The following is a 27,364-nucleotide window of genomic DNA, read 5'->3' on the forward strand; positions in this document are numbered from 1 at the left end:
ATTCTACAAAACGATAGCCCTGCCAAAGAGACATAGACCCCCTAGGATCACTACCTATACCCTGCAGTATAAAATACAGAATTATAAAATGTTTATAGTCGAATAGTGACAAGAATACAGGGAGGAGGTAAACCATTATGGTGAATAGTTTTTTCAGCACATCTCAACAGGTAATGGCTGGTAATGAGAAGGACTAAGGTAGTAAGAGGACTGGGGAAGGATGTGAGAGGGAAAGAGGGCCATTAATTCTGATTTTACTTCTATATATATATATATGTAGGTGGGTTCATCATGTAACTACGATAGTGTTCAATAAATTATAACTCTAAGCCAATTAGCAACCAAAGTCAAACAAAATTTCAGAAAATTTCGGTGTTCCCAAAAACAGAGCTCAGAAAGACAAAGAAGCAATTCTTGCCCTGTATTTATGAGCTCTACTGTCTGCAGCACAAGCTCTAGCCCAGAGATTATTCAAGGTGATATATAACCTGAAGAAGAAAAAAATGAAGTGCACGGATCGCTTTTGTTATGGTGCAGTGAAGAAAATGATATAACCTCTGAATGGATTGCAGGTTGTTTGCTCCAGTGTAATATATGGAGTCATGGTATACTATCTCTGCATTTACAGCAGATATAGGAATGTACATTGAGCATAAAAGATTTGGATAGAACACACAGTCCATACAATAATTACGCATTTATGAGAGCCTTGTGACACTCAAAGTGGTACATGTGTGATGCAAGGCTCTGAGTCAGATTTATGAAGCCACACAAAGTCACATTGCGTGGCTTCAAGTGGCCTCACAAACCTTGAGTAAGGCAACACAGCAAAAATCACTGTTTCTCTTTACTTTGCGCAAAGGAAGCTTTCCATGGGCATTGCAGTGGGTGTTCCCGCACAACTCTCATGGATTTTGACACATTTCTAGATTTAGAAGGACTTGTAGATGTGGGAATGCGTCAAAGTCTTATGCCTCCCAAGGGCAGACATATCGCGGAGAAATATCTTTATTTCTCTCGTATTTTCCTCTTACAATGTGTGCTGTATTCTGCAGCACACATAGAAGGAGGTAAACGATTCCATGGATTGTTTTCATGAAGTGAGGTGCTCCTTCATGCACAAAAATATTCCTGCCAACAACACAGGCACCTTTGCACTTGCGTTGGCGCTAGGCTGCCGAAACAGCTCCAGCGCAGGGGGAAAGGACAGGAATGCATCGTATTTAACAAATACTGTGCAATCCTTCCCTTTTAATTTGATGTAGGGCAGTGCAACAAGGTGACTTGCTGCGCTGCCCAAAGATAAAAACCCCATAAATGTGGCCCCCAGTCTGTAACATAACTTTGTCTTTCTAGGTCTCTTTTAATCTCCACGTAGATTAGAAGTCAAGTCCTAGCTTAAAGGCAAAAGTGTAGGTTCAGTCGAGGTAAAATACAACACTTTAATTACAGCTTTAGTAAAGATGCAGTTAATTACCCAGACGCAGTTGCGAATATACAGCATTTTAAATTATTCCAAAATATAAATACATGTGCAGTGAAACTCGAAAATAAAAAAGAACAAGCATTTGCAATGCAATAGGTCTCGCATTTATAAGAGTTTGAGCTATTGGCATTGTAAAATTACAATGCCTTTTATTTATGTTTTGGTTTTAAAACAAATAAAAGGCATTGTCATTTACAATGTCAGTAGCATAAACTCGCATAAAAGCAGTGTGTGGAGTGCAGCAGTGTGCGGCGTGCAGCAGTGTGCGGCATGCAGCAGTGTGAGGCGTGCAGCAGTGTGAGGCATGCAGCAGTGTGCGTCGTGCAGCAGTGTGTGGTGTGCAGCAGTGTGTGGCGTGCAGCAGTGTGCGGCGTGCAGCAGTGTGTGGCGTGCAGTAGTGTTTTGTGTAGCAGTGTGAGGCATGCAGCACAGTGTGGCGTGCAGCAGCGCGCAGCAGTGTGCGGCGTGCAGTAGTGTGCTGCGTGCAGCAGTGTGCTGCGTGCAGCAGTGTCGTGCAGCATGCAGCAGTGAGTAATGCAGCAGTGTGCAGCAGTGTGTGGCGTGCAGCAGTGTGCGGCGGGCAGCAGTGTGTGGCATGCAGCAGTGTTTCGTGTAGCATTGTGCGGCGTGCAGCAGTGTGTGGCATGCAGCAGTGTGTGGCGTGCAGCAGTCTGTGGCATGCAGCAGTGTGTGGCATGCAGCAGTGTTTCGTGTAGAAGTGTGCGGCTTGCAGCAGTGTGCGGCGTGCAGCAGTGTGCTGTGTGCAGCAGTGTGTGGCGTGCAGCAGTGTGTGGCATGCAGCAGTGTTTCTTGTAGCAGTGTGCGGCGTGTAGCAGTGTGCGGCATGCAGCAGTGTGCGGTGTGCAGCAGTGTGCTGCGTGCAGCAGTGTGTGGCGTGTAGTAGTGTGCAGCGTGCAGCAGTGTGCGGCGTGCAGCAGTGTGCTGCGTGCAGCAGTGTGTGGCGTGCAGCAGTGTGTGGCGTGCAGCAGTGTGCTGCGTGCAGCAGTGTGTGGCGTGTAGCAGTGTGTGGCATGCAGCAGTGTGTGGCGTGCAGCAGTGTGTGGCGTGCAGCAGTGTGTGGCGTGCAGAAGTGTGTGGCATGCAGCAGTGTGTGGCGTGCAGCAGTGTGTGGCATGTAGCAGTGTGATGCGTGCAGCAGTGTGTGGCGTGCAGCAGTGTGTGGCGTGTAGCAGTGTGCAGCGTGCAGCAGTGTTTTGTGTAGAAGTGTGCGGCGTGCAGCAGTGTGCGGCGTGCAGCAGTGCGCTGCATGCAGCAGTGTGTGACGTGCAGCAGTGTGTGGCGTGCAGCAGTGTTTCTTGTAGCAGTGTGCGGCGTGTAGCAGTGTGCGGCATGCAGCAGTGTGCAGCGTGCAGCAGTGTGCTGCATGCAGCAGTGTGTGGCGTGTAGCAGTGTGAGGCGTGCAGCAGTGTGCAGTGTGCAGCAGTGTGAGGCGTGCAGCAGCGTGAGGCGTGAAGCAGTGTGAGGTGTGCAGCAGTGTGTGACGTGCAGCAGTGTGTGGTGTGCAGCAGTGTGTGGCGTGCAGCAGTGTGAGGCGTGCAGCAGTGTGAGGCATGCAGCAGTGTTTCGTGTAGCAGTGTGAGGTGTGCAGCAGTGTGTGGCATGCAGCAGTGTGCTGCGTGCAGCAGTGTGTGGCATGCAGCAGTGTGTGGCATGCAGCAGTGTGTGGCGTGCAGTGGCATGCAGCAGTGTGTGGCGTGCAGCTGGGTGTGTGGCGTGCAGCAGTGTGTGGCATGTAGCAGTGTGAGGTGTGCAGCAGTGTGCGGCGTGCAGCAGTGTGAGTCGTGCAGCAGTGTGAGGCGTGCAGCAGTGTGAGGCATGCAGCAGTGTGTGGAGTGCAGCAGTGTGTGGCGTGCAGCAGTGTGTGGCGTGCAGCAGTGTGTGGCGTGCAGCAGTGTGAAGCGTGCAGCAGTGTTTCGTGAAGCAGTGTGAGGCGTGCAGCAGTGTGCGGCATGCAGCAGTGTGTAATGCAGCAGTGTGTAATGCAGCAGTGTGCACAGCAGTGTGTGGTGTGCGGTAGTGTGTGGTGTGCAGCAGTGTGCGGCGTGCAGCAGTGTGTGGCGTGCAGCAGTGTGTGGCGTGCAGCAGTTTGTGGCGTGGTTTGTAAACAACAAGAAAAGCGGACATCAAAGGAAGGGTGGGAGGGAACGAGCATATGGGGTGTGAGTTATAACAAAAGTTAATTGTTGTAAGAGGGGATGCAGGAAGTGAGGCCGAGCGCACGCTGGTGAAAGCAGTCTGCTGCTTTCAAGTCCGATGCCAGATGCCAGCTTCGCGCTTAAATGCCTCACATGCACTAGCCATAAACCGCATTCCTAAGGTCTTGTGCCCCTTACTAAATCTCTCTGAATGCGTGAGGCGGCGCACGCGCAGGAAGTAGCTGGTGGCAAATGGAATGCACGTGGTTGTGCACGTAACCGCCACCCGATCCGCCTGGGAAGCCTTTGGGAGCATTTTCTGAAGCCCCTACATAAGTCTCGCTGGGCAATCGCTTATGCGATAGTCAGGCGAGACCTAAAAACGACAAAACCATTACACTAGTGAACTATGACAGAGTACAAATCAATAACAATAAAGAGGGCTCTTAGCTTTTAACACTGTGGGCCTGAGTCACAAATGTAAACTTTCACTTTTTTGTAAGTTTTTTTGTTGCTATGCACAAACTACGGTTTAATGGTACCTTTAGGACTGTGGAGACTCTGCAGTCAGGGCAGAGAACTCTGCACATAAAATTATAGGACAGGCCTATCTTTCTCTGTGCAGACTTTGCCCGACTGCAGAGCCTTTGTAATCGTAAAGTTACTATTAAACCGTAGTTTGTGCATACCAAAAAAGAGTAAAGTTACTCAAAAGTGTAATTTTATATTTTTGAATCAATCCCTATATTTTTTTCATGATTATGATCATAAACACCAGAGCAACCCTGAGAATCAGAGCAAAACATAATGCAGCCACTGTAATTATTGCATGATTTAAGTGATATTTGCACGCCTGTACCATCAGCCACACCACTGTTAAATGAAGGATTAAAACTCCCCCAAACTGAGATAATTTCTATTAGATATGCGAAATATTGTGCTTTGCCATCCTCATGATCATGACCATTGGGAACAAGAAGAAGCAAATTAATCATACAATCACATCTCAGTGCATTTTCTTTTTTTTTTCTTTTTTTTTTTTTGAAACCGTTTATTACAGAATCCAAAAAATATACAAAGATGGGCCTACAACCTTCAGGCCGGCCGCTAGCAAGCAGAAGGAGCATGTGATACAGACAATAGCACGCATGCCGCGGCAGAGGGAAAGTCACAGGAGTTGGAAGAAGCGTTGGCAGCCACACCATCCGGACCCCACATAACGGTTTCTTTTTAATATAAATAACAACAAAAAACAAATCCACAAGGCAACCCACAATCGGAAACAGCAGCATGTGCTCCCCGAGGAGGGGGACCCCACTAGTCCATAGGAGTATCGAGGGGGGAAAAAGGTCAGGACGGGGACTAAGTAGACTCATTGCCCAGAACCGGAAAGACAAACTGGCTAAGGAGACGGGGCCGGTGACGGATCGGGCAATAACGGCGGGGTACAGATTCCCCCACGGTAGGCGTTCCAGGGGCCCCATACTTTCACCCATGTCCCAGGCTTACCTCTCGCAACATACACCACCTTTTCCCGAAACATGCACCAATCCATGTTATCCTTCCACGCCGAGACAGTCGGCGACCTCTGGGAACCCCACAGTTGAGCAATGTCACGTTTGGCCACCATATATCCCAGAGTCACCCACCACGTCTGCGGCACTGAGTAGTCGGTTGGCTCCCACACATTCAGAAGACATCTCCTCGCCTCGGGCAGCAGCGGCACACGCGTAACTACCCGCAAAACCTCATGCACACCACGCCAGAATCGCGCCACATCCGGGCATTCCCACAAAATATGGAGAAAGGTCCCCAAAGAGCCACACCCACGCTTACACAACCCGTCCACAGCATAGCCCATACGCATCAGCCTCGGCCCCGTAACATAGACCCTAAGGAGTATCTTGAGCTGGACGAAGCGAAGGCGGGCCGGTATGGCCACCTCTTTCGGGGAGGCCACCGCAGACACCCTGTCCTCATCATCCAGCTCCAGTCCATCGGCAACCCATGCCTCACGAAGGCTAGTCAGCAGTCCAGAACGGTCATTGATAAGTTTTTTATAAATTAATGAAATCGTGCCGTCCGGTACATGCCCATCCAGCACTCTATCTTCCAGTGGGGAGTACTCCGGGATGGAGGCGACGTCCGGAAAGACGGCGCACAACGCATGACGAATCTGCAGATATCGAAAATACTCCCTGTCCTGCAGCTGGAATTCTGTCTGCAGCACATCGAACGTCTTGAATCCCCCCCTCGTCCAGAGATCGCCCACCCTGCTGATGCCTATCATGTCCCACTTCTCAAAGCCCTTCGAGGTCCACAGGGAGCCCAGCCGCTCAGATGCGTATAGTGGCGTCGCCCGGGTCAAGCGGTCCCTCCACCCCATCGCCACGTTAGCCGCGTGCCACACTCGTACCATGACCCGCGTGGAGCCCGTCAGACGTGCGTCGAGCGAGCTAGAGTAAAGCGCCCGATTATAATCACCACCCGGCAGTAACATCTTATCCATTTCAAAGGCAGGGTTTAGAGCGGGCCCGTACAGGCCGTGATTGATCGCAGCCAGCTGGGAGGCCCAATAATATTGCTTGATATCCGGGAAGGCGACCCCCCCGTCATACCACGGGAGCGTCAGCTTCGCCAGGGCGATACGCGGTCTACCCTCCCAAAACAGTCGGCGCTGCAGACTCTCCACCTCGCGAAAGCAGCGCGCCGGGACGACGTCCATTGTGTTCTGTAAAGCGTACAGGAAACGTGGCAGCGACATCATCTTAAACAATGCCGCCCGGCCGAGCGGCGAGAGTGGCAAGCGCCTCCAACGCACGACGTCCTCCTTCAGGCGCTGGAGGGGGGGAAGCAAATTCTGACTATATCGGGCCTCCGCGTCCAGGGTAATGAAGACACCCAGGTACCTAAATCCCCGTGGGGCGATCTGGATAGGACAACCCCGCGGAAGGATAGGATCCTCCCCAGAGAGAACATACACACACGATTTAGCCCAGTTGATGACAAGGCCGGAGTTGAGGCCAAATGAGCGCAATACATCAACCAGTACTATCAGTGATTTACGTGGGGAAGCCAGGTACAGAAGAATATCATCAGCGTATAGAGATATGCGGTCCTCATACTCAGGGGTCCAACGGAGACCACGGATAGAAGGGTGCCACCGCAGCCACTCCGCCAGGGGCTCCAAGGCAAGCGCGAAAAGGAGCGGTGATAACGGGCAGCCCTGCTGCGTGCCCCTGCCCAGCTCGAACGGAGCCGACACTCTACCGTTCACAACCACCTGTGCCAGCGGTCCCGAGTACAACAATTTTACCCAACCGATGAATCCTGGGCCAAACCCAAACTTCGCGAGTGTCGCCCAAATATATGGCCACTCAAGTGTGTCAAACGCCATAGTGGCGTCCAAGGACGCCAAAATGGCCGGCTCCCGTATGAACGGGACACGTGCGAGCACCCCATGCAAGCGCCGCAGGTTAAGCGCAGTGTTGCGATGAGGGATAAAGCCGGACTGATCCTGGTGAATCAAGTCGCACACCACGCCAACCAGCCAAGTAGCCAACACCTTGGCGAGAATTTTGGGCTCCGCATTCAACAGCGAGATAGGCCGATAGGATGTGACCCGGTCCCGCGGCCTCCCCTCCTTATGAATAACCACAATAGTAGCCAGACGCTGGTCTAGCGGGAGGGAACCCGCTGAGTGGGCCGCGAGGAACATAGCACGGAGATGCGGCGCCAGCGTATCCGGTCGCAGCTTGTACAACTCGATGGGAAGACCATTAGGACCCATGGCCTTGCCGGAAGCGACCGAACGTATGGCGAGGGCAATTTCCTCAGATGTTGGGGCGGCGTCCAACGACACTCTGTCCTCCTCCGAAAGGGAAGGCAGCGCGATATCTCCGAGCAGGGCATGGGAATCCTCTTCCGAGCGGGAGGACACCGGGGAATACACCCCACGGAAATATTCTGCAAAGCAGTCAACAATTTCTTCCGGTTCAGTGACACACACACCATCCTGTTTCTCAATCGTTGGGACAACTCGACTCGCTCTCTCCTCTTTGTCCAGCCACGCAACCAATTTACCAGCCTTACCACCCACATCATACAGTCTCCCCTGCTGCTCTCTACTGAGGCCCCTGGCCGCCTCCGTGACGAGGGCCTTATAGGCCGCCTGCTTGAGTCGGAGAACATGCAACTTGTCATCCGTCACCCCACATTCTAGATCACCCTCCAACTCGGTTATCTCACCTTCAACACGGGTCACCTCCTCCCGCTCGCGCCTCCGGGAATGGGAAATAAGGGACAGGGCCTCCCCCCGGAGTACCGTCTTGAACGCCTCCCACAGAGAGACCGCCGATGACACAGACCCCACATTATCGTCAAAGTATCGCTTAAGGGATTTAACCAACTCTGCGCGAATGGTGGGGTCACGCAGGTACCAAGGATTAATCGGGACCACCCTACCCTCTCCCCTCGGGAGAATATCAAAGTGCAACAAGAGCGGGGAGTGGTCCGAAATACCCCGCGCCAAATGGCGCACCTCCCCAATCCTCCCGGCATGCGCCGCCGGCACCAGGACATAATCCAGCCTTGAGAGACTACCATGGGCCCCAGAATGAAAGGTGTACTGTAGCTGCGTGGGATGTTTCAAACGCCAACAATCCACCAGCCCCAAGGTATCCAAGAGGCCAGACAACCACGCTTGGGCACGGGGGAGATCCCTAGGGGGGTGACGATCCTCTGTTCCGGAAACCACAGCGTTAAAATCCCCCCCAACCACTAGAATCCCCTCCGGAAGGCCAAGGAGGAGGCGTCCCAGATCCGCAAAGGTGGTCGTCTGCAACCCTGGCGGGACATAGACAGACACAAAAACGACCACTCTGCCCTCCATTCTACCCACCAGAACCGTGTAACGTCCCCTGTCATCATGGAGCACCTCATCAATTTCCAACGGGAGCGAGTTCTTGACCATGATGCCCACACCCCTTGAACCAGACGTGAAGCCCGAATGGGCCACAAGGCGGTAGCCCCGTCGATTCATAGCACGAAAGGAGTTGCCAATGAGGTGTGTCTCCTGCAGAAAAACTATATCGGGTGAAATTCGTTTCAGGAACTGCAGGACCACACCTCGTTTTATCCTGTCCCCCAGTCCATTAACATTCCAGGACAAAAGACTCAGTCCCCTACCCCCCATCATAAACGAAAGCAATCACTCGTCCCCCAAAGAGCACTTTAGAAATAGCACACCGATACTTTTGCCTTGTGGTGTAAACGAACAACACCCCACCCCAACCCAACCGCCCCAACAAAACTCCCCCCTCCCTGCACCCCTGCATGAGCCCAGACAGCCCCCCCAACTTGCAGTGTGCCTGTCGCCCCTATGTAATGAAACTAGCTAGACCCCCTAGAGGAGGAAAGAGTACCCCTTCTAGACCCCGCACCACCTCCAAAGGAGGGAAAAACGAATACAGAAGAACGAAAAACCCTAAGCTTGGCCGAAAGTGGCATCATATCCATCCAGAGTGAGGCCCAGTATCAACACCTCAGTCCCGGTCCAGTGGGCCGTCTCCTCCCGCCGCCCCCCCCCGCCATCCCGATCACGACCCCCAGACAGAGTATCCAGCCAGTCCCCGGCCACTTCAGGACGATCAAAAAAGTGCGTGCGACCATCCACCTCTATCCGCAGCCTGGCCGGGAAGAGCATGGCGTATTTTAAGTTCATGTCCCGAAGCCGCCGCTTGACGCCCAGGAAACTCAGTCTCTGCTTCTGGACCGCTTGGGTGAAGTCAGGATAAAAGTTCACCTCCATGTTCTCCAGCTTAATCGGCCCTTGCAGTCTGGAGGCTTGTAGAATCGCGTCTCTGTCCCGAAAGTTAAAAATACGGGCAATGAGAGGCCGCGGAGTGGCTCCGACCTTCGGCTTTCCCCCGGGAACTCTATGAGCCCTCTCCACGGCAAAGAATTTACTCAGTCCCCGAGGCTGGAGATGGGTAATGATCAGGTCCTCCACAAAGAGATCCGCCGCCGCCTCCTCCCGTCCCTCGTGTACTCCGATGATGCGGATGTTATTCCTCCGGGCCCGACTCTCGGAGTCCTCCAGGCGCCGATCCATGAGCGCACTCGCCTGACGAATTCGGTGCACCTCGGTTTGGAGGGCCGCCACCTCAGTCGTGAGGCCCGACGCGGTGTGGGCCAAAGAATCGACCCGGTCGTTGGTCTTGGAGAGATCAGCCCTCACCAGGTTGACATCAACTAGGACCGCGTCGATTTTATGGGCTAAGGTGTCAAACCGCTGGCCCACCGAGGCCTTCATCTCAGCAATGGCGCCCATGACGTCTTGCAGAGTCAGCTCTGTGGGCAAATCCGGGGCATCCGGGGGGCACTCAGGGGACTTGTGCGGTCCACCGGGAGATCCTTTCGGGAGGGTGTAGCGGTCCATGATGTTGGCCTGATGTGCGGCGCCACGCCGGGTCGACTTGGCCTTTAACCGATCGCCATCTTGTTTCGTGGCCATCGTCGCGGGTCTCACACCCTCACCAGCCACGCAGTAAAAGGCAAGCAATCAAGGCCACGGGCTCCGGGGGGTCACCCCAGGACGGCGGAGCGGGCCACAGCAGGCAGGCAGGCTGGGTCAGCCAGAGAGGTCACCCCAACACAAAGAGCGCCGCGATCCCACTTGCAAAGACGGCAAGGGGGCGCGAAAGTGAAAGTGAAAGTGCGGGGTACGCGACTCGCCAGGCCCAGCCCGCCGTTGTTGTTCACTTTGCCACCGGGTCGCCCCCAAACGCGAGTCCGGGGTCAGGAGCGAAGCAGGCCGCAAACTTCAATCGGTGCTCACTCCGGCACCCGAGGTCCGATTCGAAAACGGGTACCACCTCGGCTCAGGCTCACCGACACAGTCCCCTCAACCGATGCAGGATGAAGACAGGATAAACGTAGGAGGTCGCGGAGGTCCTCGGGAGCCTCGCACCTACGCGGCCATCTTAGTTGCGCGCTAGGCTCCTCCCCTCTCTCAGTGCATTTTCAACCAGAAACCACAGTAACATTATTTCGAAGCTTGGGAAATTTACTGCAACTAGGAAATGGGTCTCCTTCTTGATATTAGGATCAGGCCAGGATGGTCCAGCAAAAGGGAATGTCTCATTATATGGGGCCCTAGCAGCTCTTGGTCAGCGGATATTCACTCAACCAGGACTAATCATCAAATAAAAAGTGACAGACCAAAGCCTGGCCCATGGCAACAGGTGCAAGTTGACAAGCACATAGCTTTCTATGGAACACACACATCTTTCTTAATTCATCTAGGGCACAAGTAAACTGGGTGATGGGATTCCATCAAAACAGCAGAATCGTGAAATCACACAAAAATAAACCAGACAGGATCAACACTCGCACTTCTAGATACTGTTTCTCGAGGCAGCCCTCATACCGTCTCTTGAGAGGTGTAAACAGGGCTTCAAGGTACTCTAACTTCAATCTCCTTCAGCTGTCTGGAGACTCCCACACAGGATATTTGAGCTGCCACATATGGGTGGCCAGCTGAGTTTCATTTCGGGCTTTAGTGTCAGGAGGAAATAAGAAGCCTTCTATTACACATTCTGGATGAACCATTAGCAGCAGAATCCTTGCACGTCTGTGCCCAAGATGTGTTCTGTAAGCTACGTGAGAAATCCAGAACAGCAGTTAAGCAGCAGTCTACTGTCAATTGAAGTCATTGCATTTCCTAACACCTGGGGCAGTGTTTCCCTCTTCAAACGGACTTCAGCAAAGGTTGTCTCTTGCAATCCTCCCCTAATCTATTGCAATAGCAACTGCCTTCATACAGCTGGTTATATACACTCTCCAGGTACTTATTTAGTTGGAAATCTTGTGTATTCCAGAAAGGACGGCCATGAAACACAAAGAAACAACAAAGGAACTAGACTTAAGGAGATGGGCTATTCTTGGTATGCTTAGTGGGCAGCATCCATCCAACCATCTTTCACACTGCATGCTGGAAAATGCAGATGTTTGCCATTAACGGGCATCAACCCTAATGAACACCGAATTAATAGTGATCACAAACTATCTCCGGCAAGAATGTATTGTGATGTTTGCAATCATAATTTCAAAAAATATAAACCTAATGCTCTTGAGCATTTCAAACACACAAAAAATAAACACAGATGGTCCCGTGTACCCAAAGCCACTGGACTTTAATTATGCAGGAAGTCCAAGAAGTATATGACCTACAGGTAGCCACAGGACAACAAAACCTATAACAACTCCCTACAGGCTGGACCTATGAAGATGTTTTTTTTTTACATTAGAATAGGGGTTAACATCTTTAAACTACAAATTAGTAGAGATAGTATCTTCATATCACAGGAAATACCAAGCCTGATGAGCAACAACTTGGAGTTTGAGTGACCACTTAAAGTTTTGGGTCCCACAGATTGTCTTCAAAATGTAAAAACGTAATGTATAACCTGCAGGGAATGGCTGTTTGGTGTGTCAGGGATATTTGTCATTACAATGGGCAAGGGTAAATTATAATTTGCATAGTAAACATGGACAGATGTGTTTGGATAATAAATGTGGAAAAGCATAGAGTGCTTATCCCCAGAAAAGCCTGAAATGTATACTAGGACGTGTAGTCCACCATCTGGAGCAATTTTCCGACTTTTTTGGAATACACAGAAGAGTCCGGCAGGACCTCTGGGAAGCTACTACAGTTCCATTTTTCCAATTGGAATGGAGTCATGTTTTACATTCCTGCTTTGATAAGGCCTTTTTGGGTGTGTAGATGTGAAAAGTGTGCCTTTACTAATATTTAAATATTTTGAAATAGGGCAACTTCACGAAGAAAATATGTTTCTCGATTAATGATTCCCATCCTATACACCCTCACCAAGTTTTGGGTTGTTCCCTCTCATTTCTTGCCTTCGATATAGATTTAGTGCTCCTCATGAAAAGAGTATATCTGCAACAGAATACATGGTGGGAATGTGCCTTATAAAATGTTGTGAATACCCAAAAACCTGCAAACGTGTGGGTGTTATCCCATTTTTACAGGAATGCCCACCATAGTACACTCACTCCCCACCGCTGTAAGCAAATTTACTCACAAATTATTTTACACCTTACTAGTTTAACTTTGTTTGTTAGAAAATCCATTTGCTTGTATAAATTCACATTTTGGCAATACAAAACACGTATTTACACAAGTAAATCAATCCATGTACGCACGCAGGTTAAACTTAATTGCACAAGTGGCGTTGCTATGAAGAAGAAGATGAGAAATCGCATATTTCAGTTTTTAAAATGTGATTGCCCAAGTTATCCTAAAACTGCACAATCAGGCAGCCTAATAGTATTCAGAGGTTCTACATACTTAAATGAACTGGCTAGAATCCTTAACTTCACCCATAGATTTCTGGTACTCACCCTAACTCTAGGGTCCTGAATCCAAGATGGCTGATAAATGCAGAAGATGCCGGGCCCAAAGTTAAAAAAATGTAGCCGATATCCCCACTGCGGTTACTGACCTTCATCAAATTTTAGATCCAGAAATGGGAATACCATGCTGAACGCAGTATTATGTTTTTGGATGTTGCAGTTTTTTTCCTGTCCTGTTTCCCTGGCATTGGACTTTGGAGACCCTGGCCTCCCTGTTGCTTGGTGTATGTTTGTGTCCCTGTTAGCTCTCTCTTTCAGGGTGTTTTCCAGATTGTCCGGTGCTGACGTGATGGACTGTGCCTGGGCTGGTTGGTGGGTGTAGATGGTGTTCTGTGGAGTCTGTCTGCCCTGGGGGTGAATGCCGCATGATGTTGCTTGTCCCTCTTTTCCTTGCTCTTCTGTGTGTCTGACACATTTCTTGCGAGTTGCATCAGGCCTTTGGTGTTCCCAGCCTACCTGCTTCTTGGGTTCCATAGTCGCCAGTGGAGGCTTGGTGTTGTGCCCGCTCTCTTGCCTGGTGTGGACCTTGGTGCTGTGGCTCCCTGGTGTGCTGTGCTTCTGCTGCCTCTCACTGGTCACTTGCAGCTGCCCTTGAATGGCTTGTGGGCTGAGCTGGTAGTACCCCTGGGGTGCCTGGTTGCCAGTGCTTGTGTTTGCCTGTTACACTGCACGGGGGTTGTGGGGTGCGCTTGGGGTGAGTGCCGTGTTGCGGTTTCTTCTCCCTTCTTTCATTCCTTTCCAGGTGCCTTGGCCATTTTTGGGTGTCGATGTCCTCCCTGCTGCCGGGTCGTTTGCTGCCGGTGGGGACTGGGTGTTGTGGGTCATCCTTCGCATCTGCCTCTGCTGCTCCCTTGTTTCTCTGCTGTTGCTTCTGGAAGGCTGGTGGGGGCATTGGTGTGGCTGCCAGTGTGGTCTGGCCTCCCTGGGGGTGTGTGCCACGTTGCAGCTTTTCCAGGTTTTGCTCCTGCTTGGGGGAACCTGTTGCTCACCTTCTCCAGACTGTGCCTCCTCTCTGGCCTGGCTTTGCTACAGCCTTAGGATAGTAACAGCTATGGGGATGTGCTCAGGATGCCCCTGGTGCACCTGGTTGCCGTTGGCCCAGTTTTAAGGGTCCCTGCGGTGCTGGCTTGGTCCGGTCACTTTCTGCTTGGAGCATGGTCTTGCCATTTGGGCTTGGTCCTTTGGCATTCCTGTGAACATTCCTGCTGTTTTTTTTCTGGCTGGTGCGTTGTGGTTCAGGGACTGGTTTTGTGCCTCTGATGTCTCTGGGCCCTGGTCAGTCTGGGTTTTTGGTGGCCCTGCTGTTGCTGTGTCTGCTTGGGTCTGGTTTCTGCCCAGTCCCTCTTCCGGTCCCTGATTCCCTCGGTGGGTTGTGCGACTGTGGGCCCTCTGAGCTTATTCCTCCTTTGATCATGGATTGAGGTGTTGCCACATATCTTCCGCTCTTGTGGTGGGGCCTTATCCTTGCCTCTGTCTTTCTTAGCCTCATTGTCCCTTTGTTTAGCCCCTCATTGGCCTGTGCGGCTCGAGTTGGTGGTGCCCTCTCTGCCCTTGTCTTCTGGTTGCGGGCTTCCTGGTTGTGCGGGGGGCTTTGCACCTTGCTTGGGTGTGGGTCTTTCGGCCCCTTGATGATCGGCAGTTCTGAGCCTTGTGTAGCTGGGGGCCTGGCTGGCCTACTTGACCTTTGCTCTGGCCTCTCCTCTGTGCTTGCCTTCCCCTGGTGCTGGCTGACCCATGCATTGGCGTGCCGGTGTGGGCTGCTTGTCTTCCGCCCTGCCATTCTACCACTTTGTGTTCCCTGTGTGGTCTGGTTGTTTGCTGTTTTCTGCTCCTTTCTCTTTGCCCTCAGTGGTTGGGGGTTTCAGAGTTGTGGCTGTTGGCCCTGTGATGCTCCTTTTGGGCCAGTGGAGAAACCCTGTTGGTGACCTTGTGTCTTGACTACGTGTCTGTTGTTCGGTCTTTTTGCTTCTCGGGGCCTGTGGAGACATCTGTGGTGTTGGGCTCTGGGCCGCTCTGTTTGTTTCTCCTTTTCTTGTGGCTCTTCTGCGGCTGTTCTTGGGGTTCACTTGGGGTGGTTCCTTGGTGTCGCCCTTTGTCCTCAGAGCCAGTGGTCAGCTGGTGGTTCGGTTGGTGGTTTCCTCCCTTCCAGGTTCCTGGGTTTCTCTTTGGCGGCCGGTGACTTGGTCTTCTCTGGTCATGTCTTTTGCGCCTGTGGTCAGCCCCCACATCAATTTCACCATTGATGTGTAATGTTTGGGGTGGGGTCTGTCCTGTTGGCTCTGTTTGGCCTTTGTGTTCCCCTGGTCACAGTGGCCTTGGGGGTTTTGCCTCTCCCCACTCTTGGTGCTGCGCCCGGGTCTGGTTCAGGGTCTGCCAGGGTCTGCCCCTTGCTTTTCCTCGGGTGAGGTCCTGTTATTGGCCTAATTTTTTCAGTGGGAGGGTGTGCTTTCTTGGGTTCTACCCTCTGGTTCTCCCCCTGCCATTGTCTGTCCTGGTGGGGTCCGTGTTTCTCTGCCTGGTCCTTCCAGTTAGTGTTTGGGCAGCTGGTGTTCTAGTGCTTGTCAGTCCTGCTTCCTTCTGACTGCTGCCATGCCTTTGTTGGGCGGGATTCCGGGTTTGTGTCCCAGTGTCCCCTGCATTCTGGGTGGTTTCCTTGGCCCTGGCCTGTTGGCCTGTACCTGTGCCCTGGTTCCTTCTCCCAGTTTGGGTGGTTTGGGCTGGCAGTTGGTTCTGGATGTTCCTATCCTATGGGAAAGTCGCGGTTGGAATTTTAAAGATTAATGACACTTCGGAGAGGACTTTAAGCAAACCCAGTTAAAAATAGAAAGTTCTAAGGCCAGCACCCTTGAGCGTACTGAGATACCCATGTTACCTATCCCAGAGGAGCTGGGTGCATAGGGGTCAAGTAATGTCGGAAACCTTCGTTGTTTTCAATGGCGTGATGCGGAAAAGTACTGCTGCCGTGAAGATGAAAAGTGTCCAGTGTGATCCAAGCCTGGATCCGAGGTGAGAGGAACCTGAAAGCAGTGGGGACAGAGTCTGGGTCACTTCACAGTGACCAGGGGCATGATAGACGAATGCCCACCGATGTTGGGTGTTTCAGGTGAGAACAGGTGAAGCTTGACTCTGCAGCCACGGGGACCAGGAGACATCAATGACAACCAAAGTCCGAAGGTGAGCTGTCCCATGAAGTATGTCGAGTGCTGGGGGTCAGTGTCCGGATCAAACACCAACAAGCCTTGGCAACTGCAACCCATGCTGCAGAGGAAAGATGCTTCAGTGAGGACCAGCAAGGTCCTGGGGACTCTCCAAGCTATGGAGAGTCAGGGCATGTCTGGAGCAACTAGCAAAGCCCACTGAAATTCAAAGTTACCTTCACAGGGACCCACAAGCCAACGGACTAGGGATCGCGAAGGGACATCGAGCTGAATCACAAAATACCAGCCTACGGAACACTCGTGGAGTGTAGGCCGGAAATCTTTGGTGGAATTGCTGCTCAGGGTCAGGACTACAAGTAGCCCAAAGCACAGCCTCAGGGATTACCAAAAAGCATATGCTGTTGCAAATGTACGTGGTGCACAGGGGTTTGGGTTGCACAGTGCCCGCGAGGGATACGGGCCTCAGAATTGCTAGGAGCGCTGATCAACCTCAGAGACCTCAGGAACCCACCTCCTGTGTTGCAGAAATCTTCGGAGTCCTCAGGAGCTTGGGAGATGCAAACCGGTCAGATGTGTTTTAGGTGCCTGCCTTGCAGGGGAGTAACTCCTTTACTCCAAGGGAGATTCTTCAGTCATCCAGCGTCGTGCAGATCGTTGAAGTACTTGGTTCCTGTAGCAGAGTTTAGTCCAGGTAAAATCTAAAGTCCTGTAGTCAGGGGTTCCTACTTTATACCCAAGGAAGGGGTGGGACAAACTCTGGGGACCCACCTATGGGAGGGTCAGGACAGAGGGGTGGCTACACCCATGTCTTTTGTCCAGTTTCGTGCCAGAGCAGGAGCAAATGACTCCTGCAACTGGTATGAGCTGGACTATGCACAGGGACACCAAATGTGCCCCCAGTGCAGGCATCAAAGCACTCTCAGAGTGCACCCACCCAGCCCCAAAACACTAAATGCTGTCTGGGAGGTGGTCACACCTCCCTGTGATAGGAAACCTATTGTCAAGGCTTCCCATGCTCGAGCTTGGCTCAGCAGCAGGAGGGCAGACTCGTGTCTGTGGCTGGCAGCATCCATTTTGTGATGCCCAGGTCGAGAAAGCTGGTACCGGGTAGCCCGGTATGTCACATTTGTCCCTCTAGGAGGGTGGAATCATACCTCCCATGCCAGTTACTGGTGGGGAGGTATGATTCCAAGGTGTTTGACACCAAACACGACATGTTTCTATGCAGCCGTTTTAAAGTTAGCATCTACCGCGAGGTTATAATGCACTTAAGTATATATGGTTGGCTGCATCACAAACAACCCCGGAAAATAGGTTCCGAAGGCTGCAGAAAGGCTCTGCTCATGCAGGGGCACCAGCTCACATAAAACCCAGCACTCTGCCTTCAGGATTGACAAGGCCTGCCATAGGGGTGACTGATAGGTTTATATGTGCAGTGATTTAGAATAGATATAGTGAACCTATATCTAAGTAAGGGGTGCATGCACCAACTTACACAGGCTACTGTAGCAGACCTGTAGTGCCATTTTGAATGGTCTCTCAGGGGTGGCACAATACATGCTGCAGCCCCTGGGAGGCCTCTGGGGTACCTATGCCCTGGGTACATAGTAATACATAAACTAGGGACTTATAAGGGTACCCCAGAATCCAATCTGGAGTGTACCTAAAGTACATGCAATCAATTTTGAGGAGAAAGCAGGTAGACTGGGGTCCTGGATAGCAGGATCGCAGTCAATCTAAGTAAAAAACAGTGAAACATTAGCAAATAGTGGGGGTAACTATAAGAAGCAGATCCTACTCTCCTACAGCTTCTCCCTCTCTTCCTGGTTTAGTCTGTGTGGGCCTGCCCTTGGTTGGTCCTCTGGGTCGGTGTCTTGGCTCTCTTGACTGGCTCTGTCCTCTTTTGTCTGGGCTGGTCTGCTGTGGGCCTCCCTGGGATTGTTGTGGATGGTCCTTTGGTTGCCTGTGTCACCCTCTGTCTCCTGGTTTGGGGCTGGGCCTGTTGGGTCTTTCCTTGCTTTCCCTCTGCTCACTGGTGGGGTCAGTGTGGGTCTTTTCAGCTGTGTTGGATGTTCTTCTGTTGTCTGCTGGGGGTCGCTCTCTGTCAGTTCTGCTGCCGGGTCTGTGGAGCTGCATGGTGATCCTAGGATTGGTGGATTTCTGGCAAGATGGGTGCCTTTCTGGGGTTTTTATTCCCTGTGAGGTGCTTCCTCTGTTTTAGTCTCCTGTGTGCACTTGTTTCTGGGGACCTTGTTGCTTCGGCCCCCTTGGGGATTCGTCTTTGGGCTTGGGGTCTCTGTGGTTTGCCTCCATTTTGTCTTTGGTTGGTTGTCTTTGCCTTGTCACCTTCGGGCTGGCTCACTTCCACTTGATGGTTTTGGAGATTGGGTCAGTGGGGCGTTGGTGCCCTGCTTGTCCTTGTTTTCTATGGTTGATTGTCTCCTTGCGGCTGCTGGTGCCTTTTGCTTCTGGGGTGCTGGTGTTTCCGGTCCTTGATTGTGTCTCTGTTGGTGTGGCCCTGGCTTCCTGGTGTGTTTGGTCACCTCTCCGCTGTCCTTCTGTTGCAGGTGGTCTCTGGTGCTTCCTTGTCGGATGCTCTTCCTCTGTTGTTGGTTCAGGGGTGTTCCTGGGGGAGGTTGGCTGCCCTCTGGGTGGCAGCTTCATGGTTCAGCTACTTTTTTGTTATTTTTGGTCTTCTCCTGCGTGTTTTGGGGGGTACAGCCCTGTTCTTTGTTTGGGGGCTTTGCGGGCTGTGTATTCCTGCCTGTATTTTTCCTGTGGTTCTCTCATTTTTTTTGCTTGGGATGCTGCTTTTTGGTGTGGTGTCCTGGGTGTTCTTGGGAGTTTGGGAAGGCCGGGTTTCTGGCTTTGGTATGCTCCATAGGTAAGGAATGGGATGAGGACTGGAGGGACCTAGGGGTAATGCCCTATTACTTACCGGTAATCTTCATTGCTCCTGGTCCTGTTGTCCTTGTCCCATTCCTTATGCCCCTCCCTCCCTCCCGGACTGCAGGCCTTCCTATCGGGGTTTGGTGTTCAGGCGGTATGCCGGGTAGATACTGATTATGTACTCCTAGTGGGGTGTGGATAGGGGTCCCAGCATTACCCTGTTTTTTTTTTTTTTCTGTTGTGGATATAGTCATCTCCATTAGTATGGAATGGGGTGAGGACAACGGGATCAGGAGTACTGAAGATTACCAGTAAGTAATAGGGCATTCACAATGCCCTCTATCCTGGATCCCACTGAAACACTCGTTGCTACTTGTGATAAATCTGCCAGGTAGTATGTCTTGCTGCCCCAACTCATAATTAAAAGAAAAATAAGGCAGAAATTCGGGTGTATTGGGGGATTTTAATATTATAGTGTTGTCATTGCTGATGAAATGGAGTAAAAATTTTCCAGAACGCTTAACCGTCCCTATTCGCCCTTAATTATAACTACTCACCATAGGAAACAAAGTTTTGCTCCGGACTGAATGGCTAACAAATGAAAAAGAAAACTGTCTCTAGTTGCAGTATTTGTGTCATGCTGTTCAGTCATCATCACACAATTGAAAACTTGTAACTTTATAAATAAATTGGGACATGCAAATAACTCAACAGCTATCATGTGATTATTTCACCAGGCAAAATAGTCTATCAAATACAGCCGTACTTTTGTCACTGACAGTTGACACTGTGACTAAAACTTTAGCAAGGTGTTGAAATAGTGGACTAAAATGTGCCACTCTGGTATAATTGCTGGGCAAGTAATGTGTCAAGATGTCACAGTTGGGCAGATGGTGACACTTCCTCTTGTACATCAAGAAATGTTTTTAAAAAGTGCTACTTTTTACCTAAGGGGATTATGAGGCGCTGAATTGACAATTACCATTTTAGCCTCCTGGAGTTTGTTGTCGCTTATCCCTTTATCTAGTAGAACAACTAATTGAGAAAGGCATATGTTATCACTGTCACCCACATTTCGAGAAGTATGAGGGAGGTTGTTTTCTCCATTGGTTTATGATTATTAAACAGAAGATTCTAGAAATATATGCTAGGGCTAAATCTACCAAAATTCTTATTTGGTATCCTGGAACATGTACATTTCTTCAAAAGATGAAATTACAACAGTGATATTAATTGGCATGCATGATCGTTTATCCCTTCATTTTTTCATTATCCTTTGCTCTCTTTTTTAAATATATTTTACTTTTCGCTTTTTCTAATTTATTCCACCTTTCTTCTTTTGCAGTTCTCAGTCGCTTGCTTCTTTCCTGTCTGCCTCTCTTCATTCCTTTCTTTTTTAGTAACTTCCCTTTTCGGTTCTTTCTGCTATCTTGGCTTCCTTCAGCCCCTGCCCTACATTCTGAATTTCCTGGTATGTCCCTCCTTTGTTCATTCGTTTCAACCACCTTGTTATGTTATGTTATGTTAGGCGAACTTATATAGCGCGCAGCTACCCTAGGGTGTCCCGGCGCTTGCTGTAGAGCTCCCAACACCTTAGCAAACAGAAGAATCAAAACAACCAAGTTTTGAGCGCTTTCCTAAAGGAAAGAAGATCGTTTGAATTCCTCAAGGCAAAGGGCAGTTCATTCCAGGCCCTAGCTGCACCCGCCACAAAGCTTCTCCCACCCCATTTGGCTTTCCGTATACTCGGCAGAATGATGAGTTTAGCTCCCAGGGAGCGCAAAGTTCTAGCCGGAATGTACCAGCGAAATTGTTGTCTCATATAAAGAGAGCCTGTGTTCTGCAAGGCCCGAAAAACAAAACATAAGGCCTTGAAAAGGATTCGCTTTTTTACCGGCAGCCAATGCAACTTTCTTATTGCGCCAGAAATTGGAGTAGATCTCGATGTGCCCGTAAGCAACCTGGCTGCTGAGTTTTGAAGCATCTGGAGTTTACAAAGATTACCCTCCTGCATGTTCAAATACAGACCATTGCAGTAGTCCAGACGAGGCATAATCAGCGCTGTGACCACTGAAAATTTACAATCCGCAGGCAGGAGCGGGAGCACTTTCCTCAAGCTCTTAAGAGCGTATGAGGTGGTAGAGACAACCGCATTCACCTGAGCTTGCATGGAGAGGCAATCATCCAACACTACTCCCAGATTTTTTACTTTCTGGGAGGGGACTGGGAGAGTACCCATGGCCACTGGCCACTAACTAGGAGTCCACATATTAGCATTATTGCCGATTAACATCACCTCAGTTTTGCTTGCATTAAGTTTAAGGCAGTTTTGAGACATCCAGTCTCCTACTGCCCCCATGCAATCATGTAGTCTCTCCCCTGAGGCCCTCTCCTGACCTGGTAACATAGATATTACAATCTGAGTATCGTCGGCATAAGATGTAAGACTGAAGCCAAACAATTCAATCAGCGGGGCCAGAGGGGCAACATACACGTTAAAAAGCGTGGAGCTGAGGGAAGAGCTTTGTGGGACCCCACAGGGAAGAGAGAAAGGGGTCGAGATGAAGTCACCCAAAGCCACTGACTGTCGTCTGTCAGAGAGGAAGGACTTTAGAAGAGACCAGGCTTTATTGAGTATGCCACAGGCCGATAAACGGTCCATTAGAACCCCATGATGGACCGTGTCGAAAGCCGCGGAGAGGTCCAGCAGGATCAACACTGCCTTACCACCTTGGTCCAGCCCTCTCCTAATCTCATCCGTAGATTTGAGAAGAGCGGCCTCGGTACTGTGTCCTTCTCTAAAACCAAACTGGGTGGGATCCAGGGCATTGGTATCACGCAAGAAGATACTTAACTTAGTGTTCAAATATCTTTCCACCAATTTTGCCGGTATGGGAAGGCGTGAAATAGGACGAAAGTTATTAGGGTCGTTCATGTCCAGGTTAGGCTTTTTCAGTAGAGGAAGTACCGAAGCTACCTTTTAACATTTTGGGAACTGCCCAAGAGAGAACATAGTATTATAAAGCACCGTCAGAGTTGAAGCTATGGGTTCGGGTGCCAACTTTGCTACTGCCACAGGGCATGGATCGGCGAGTGATCCAGATTTTGCCGTTAGCAAAAAATTGAGAGTCTCTGGATATGTTATGGGAGGAAAAATATCCAGAGAGGGTTTTAAAACCAAAAAATCAGTAGGGCCTAAGTTAACACTAACCGGATTTTTAAAAGTATTGAAGATTGCTGCCACTTTAGCCTGAAAAAAGATAGCAATTTCTTCGCAAAAATCCCTGGTCGGTGTAAGGGGAGTAGGCAATGGGTGCGCTAGCCTTGTTATTGTTTTATAGAGTTCCTTTGTTGAGTTAATTGCAAGTTTAATCTGACTTGCAAAAAACTCTCTCTTAGTTTCAGTCAGTAAGTGTTTGTAGCACAGAATACTTTGTTTATAAATATCCTTGGCTGAAAGGGAGTAGTTCTTCCTCCATGCCCGTTCCAATTGTTTGCATTTTAATTTCTGGGTTTTCAACTCTAGTGAATACCATGGTGCTGAGGGTTGTAGCCTCTTGGGGACTATCATTTTTTTGGGAGCAAGAGTGAGGCAAGCCTCCTCAATCCAAGCTGTATACGTAGAGGCAGCTTCATCAACCTCTACAGGGAGGGGTCTTTGTGAGGAAGAAAGAAGATCCCTCAGGTCATTTCCTTCCACCCTGTTCCAGGATCTAATTTCCCTGGGCTTCAACACCCCCGGAGTTTTACCCTGATCCTCCAGACCAGTAACATCAAACCTGATAGCATAATGATCAGACCAGGCAAGAGGCAGGATGTCAGAAACCAAGAGCTGTGAAGAGTTAGAGAAAATTCTGTCCAGGTTGTGCCCAGCCTGATGGGTGGGGGCCTGAACCAGTTGTTTAAGTTCAAGACTGCCCATAAGATCAATCAGTTTTCCAGTATCTCTATCCCCCTCTATCTCTAGATGGAAATTGAAATCGCCAAAGATGGTAAATGAGTCCCATGGCATACCCTCCTCGAGGACAGATCTCACTTCTGCTAAAAACGGACTCCTAGGACCCGGCGGCCTATAAATTAAAAAACCCCTAAAAATGTACCCATGATAAGAAGTGAGAGCGAAGGAGAGGGCTTCAAAACTAGAATAATTATTAGTGACGAAAGTGGCTTTCATAGAGCTATCATAAATCACAGCCAACCCTCCACCTTTCTTGGAAGGTCTATTAGCCGTGTAGCAAGAGAAGCCAGGGGGTATGGCTTTCACGAGATCTGTCCCTGAAGCTTCATCCAACCAAGTCTCGGTAATGAAAGCCATTTTAATGTTTTTATCCTCCAGTAGTGTTGCACACTCAACACTATGTTTAACCAGTGAGCGTGAATTGATTAATAGGCATTGAAACACATCCGTAGACCTGTCCTTAGATAACTTAGAGTTAAAATCACGGACTTCTCTAAGTGTTTTGCAAAAACCAAGTTCTGGCAAAGGTGTGAGACAGGCCGGGTATAGCTGAAGTGTAGGCCCCGAATCCGAGGCAGGAGAGATACAAACGCCTAGGAAATTTATTAAAGGCTCGTAATTGCCTACTAGAGTAACTATATAAAATAGAATCAACAGGAGAAAAATGGCCAGGGTTTTTGGCACACGGCGCGGTAAGAGCGCGGGCGGGCCGACGGGCTTGCCTTAGGCGCGCCTTCGACGCGCCGCGGGGCGCCCGCTGCGCGCGCCCGCTGCGAGCACGCGCCATGCGCGTTTAAATGAGCATAAGCCCCAAAAGACTGCACCGGTAACCCCCTCTCCACCTTCCCGTAATTACTTTGCTTCTTTCCGTCTTTTCTCTCTTCTATCATAGCTTACAGTCTTTCATCATGCTATCCTGCCACCTCACCATCATTTCTTCTCTATAAATCTCTCTCTCTCTTTTACTCAATTCTTATTTTAATTAAAAAATGTCCTTCTGCATTTTCTTCCTTCTTTCATTCCTCCCTTCCTCTATTACTACCTCTTTCCATCCATCCCTCCCTTCCTCCTTCACTTCCTTCATTCTCTCTGTCATTCTTTCTTTCACTTCATCCTTCATTTCTACCATTTTTTCAGATGTGAACATGCAGTAGCAAAGGTAATCATTATATCAGCAATTTGATAAAGGGTACTGGCACAGGGCATCCCTTTTGCAATTAATTACATTTGAAAGTTTACATTTGCACTAGTAGGTCTTTTGATTGGTGAATTTATGTGCATTACATTTTTACAGGTTGGTACATTCCCTCCCACTGATCCGTGGGTCTGTCGAAGTACAACATTTGCCTATAAAATTGATTAATAATAATGCTAACTCGTCTTAGTTTAAACAAGAAAAATGTATTAAAATGACATGCAAGTAAATTGTACAAAATGCACAATACATTAAGTTGAAATGAAATGAAATGAAATGAAATGAAATGAAAACAATATTTAATAAAGCGCACTGCTGCCAAGCGGCTTCCTGGCGCTGGGGGACCTGGGTCAGAGCTCACAGAGGGAGACACAGGGGACCTAAGAGGGGAAAGCCAAAGAAAAAAGAAAAGTTTTTAAGGCTTTCCGGAAATGGCTGAAAATAGGAATGGAGCGAAGATGAAGTGGAAGACTATTCCAGAACTGGGGAGCCAAGACGGAAAGACGAGTGCCCCCGGATCTGGATTTGCGGAAGCGGGGAATGTGAAGAAGAGAGAGAGAGGAAGAACGGAGAGTGCGACTGGGAACATAGGAAGAAATGAGGGAAGTGATATAGGCAGGGGCAGAACGGGAGTGGGCGCGAAAGGCAAAGCAAGCAAGTTTGAAAAGGGATCTGAAGCGGATGGGGAGCCAGTGAAGGGATTTCAAGACCGGGGTGATGTGAGAGGATTTGGGAAGGGAGAGAATGAGACGGGCAGCCTGGTTTTGAATGGCCTGTAAACGTCGGGATTCGTGGGAGGGGATACCCACGTACAGGCCATTGCCATAGTCGAGGCGTGAGATGACTAAAGCCAAGACTATGGATTTAAGCGCGTCGGTGGTGAAAAAGCGTGATATTTTCCGAATAAGACGGAGAGAAAGGAAACATGAAGACACAACAGAACTAATCTGGCTGTGCATGGTTAAGTCAGAACTGACTTTGATGCCAAGGGTACGGACGGAAGGAGATGGCGTGGGGGGGGGCCAAAAGAGGGGGGCCAGTGTTCAGGGGACCAAGGGTTAGAGGGACCACCCGTGAGGACAAGTTCCGTCTTATCGGGGTTGAGCTTAAGATGGTTGGCGCTCATCCATTCCGAAATAAAGATAAGGGTGGAACTGAACTTAGGAATAGAATCAGGAGAGGAAGACAGATCAAAGACAAGCTGGAGGTCATCTGCGTAATTATATACAGAGACCCCCAGCTTGAGAAGAGAAGAAACAAGGGGACAGATATACAGATTAAAGAGGAGGGGGGAAAGAGAAGAGCCCTGAGGAACACCACAAGTGACCGAACAGGAAGGGGCAGAGAAACCGGAGAGATGAACAGCCTGATGCCTATCCTGAAGAAAGGATGCTAGCCAGGAAAGGGCCGCGCCCCGAATGCCCGCTGCGCAGACACGGTCAAGAAGAATGGAGTGGTCGACCGTGTCAAACGCAGCGGACAAGTCGAGAAGCACCAAGGCTTGAGGAAGGTTAACATCTGCCTTGCCCTTGAGTTCATCTAAGACCGCTAGAACCACCGCTTCTGTAGAATGGTCAGGGCGGAAACCCGCCTGGTGGGAAGCTAAAAGGCCATTGTCCTCGATGTATGAGGAGAGGCAGGAAGTGACGTGGGTCTCTAGGATCTTACCCAGGTAGGGAAGAAGGGAAATGGGACGGAAATTAGCTGGGAGGGAAGGATCAAGACCAGGTTTTTTTAGAATAGGAAGGACAACAGCAGATTTAAAGGAAGAAGGGACAACACCGGAGGCCAGTGAGGAGTTGAGAAAAGAGAGAGGGGGACCAGGACAATTAGTGAAGAGGATTTTGAGGATCCGAGCAGGAACACCGTCCGAAGGAGAGCCAGATTTAACTTTAGACAGGTAGTTGTGAAACAAGTCGAGGGAGATAGGGGGGAAAGTGTCGAGGGAAGAAGAAGGGAGGGTAACAGGGCTGGTGAGGGTAGGCTGAGGCACAATAGGGATGTCAGCTTTAATTTTCGCAATCTTGTCGATAAAAAAATTATTAAGTGACAGACAAAGGGGTTGGGAGGGAACCAGACTGGGGGTGGAGCGATCAGAAGTAGCAAGATTGCGAACCAAAGAGGAGATTTCACGGGGTTTATTCACGGAGAGCAATACTCTCTCCGTGAAGTAGGAAGTTTTGGCATTAAGGACTGCTTTTTTGTAGTTGGTAAGGAGTTGTCTGTACTGAACTCGCAGAGGAGGGGAATACTGACGTCTCCAAAGGCGTTCCGCCCGTCTGAGATCAAGTTTTAGTGCCTTGAGCTCAGAGGAGAACCATTTGTGCGCGTCGTATGGACGGACCGCTTTGATCTTTTTAAGCGGGGCCACACGGTCACACGAAGCAGCAAGCCATGTACTTATGGCTTTAGCCTGAGATTCAAGGGGGAGACAAGTGAGGTCAGGAGCAGAGGATGCCAAAGAGAGTGAGAGGGAATCAAGATCGGTTTGGTTCCAGTTGCGAGCTAGAAGGTTTTTAGGGGGAGAGGGTTTGACAACCATACCTAAGTGAACAGAAAAAGAAATAATAAAGTGGTCAGACCAGACACAGGGAGAGATGGAGGGAGGTGAAGCAAGGGGGCAAGATGACCAGATTTGGTCAAGTATATGACCATGCATGTGGGTCGGGCTGTGACATAAGAGGTAAGATTCAGACATTGAAGAGTGGCAGAGAAGTCTTTTGAAGAAAGGTCTTCCTTAAGGTCTCCTGGCCAGAAGTTGAAGTCACCAAGAAGGAGCACAGAGGAGTTGTTGACCACAAGAGTGGCCAACAACTCCTGGATGGAGGCTACAAAGGAAGGCATCAATTGAGGGGGGCGATAGACAAGAACCACAGTGAGGGGAGAAGGAAGGTTGAGGGAACGGGCCACCAGGTAGTCCACTTTAGGAATAAGGGGGTGAGGGAGGAGCTGAAATTTAAGTGACGACCGGACAATCATCGCCACCCCCCCGCCAGCCTTGCCATCCGGGCGGTCAGCTCGGAGAGCGTAATAGGTGTCAGGGAGGATAGCTAGCAGATCAGGGAGAGAGTCAGGAGTGAACCA

This window comes from Triturus cristatus, chromosome 5_2 (assembly GCF_964204655.1).
Source record: "Triturus cristatus chromosome 5_2, aTriCri1.1, whole genome shotgun sequence".
In the NCBI taxonomy this organism is placed as follows: Eukaryota; Metazoa; Chordata; class Amphibia; order Caudata; family Salamandridae; genus Triturus; species Triturus cristatus.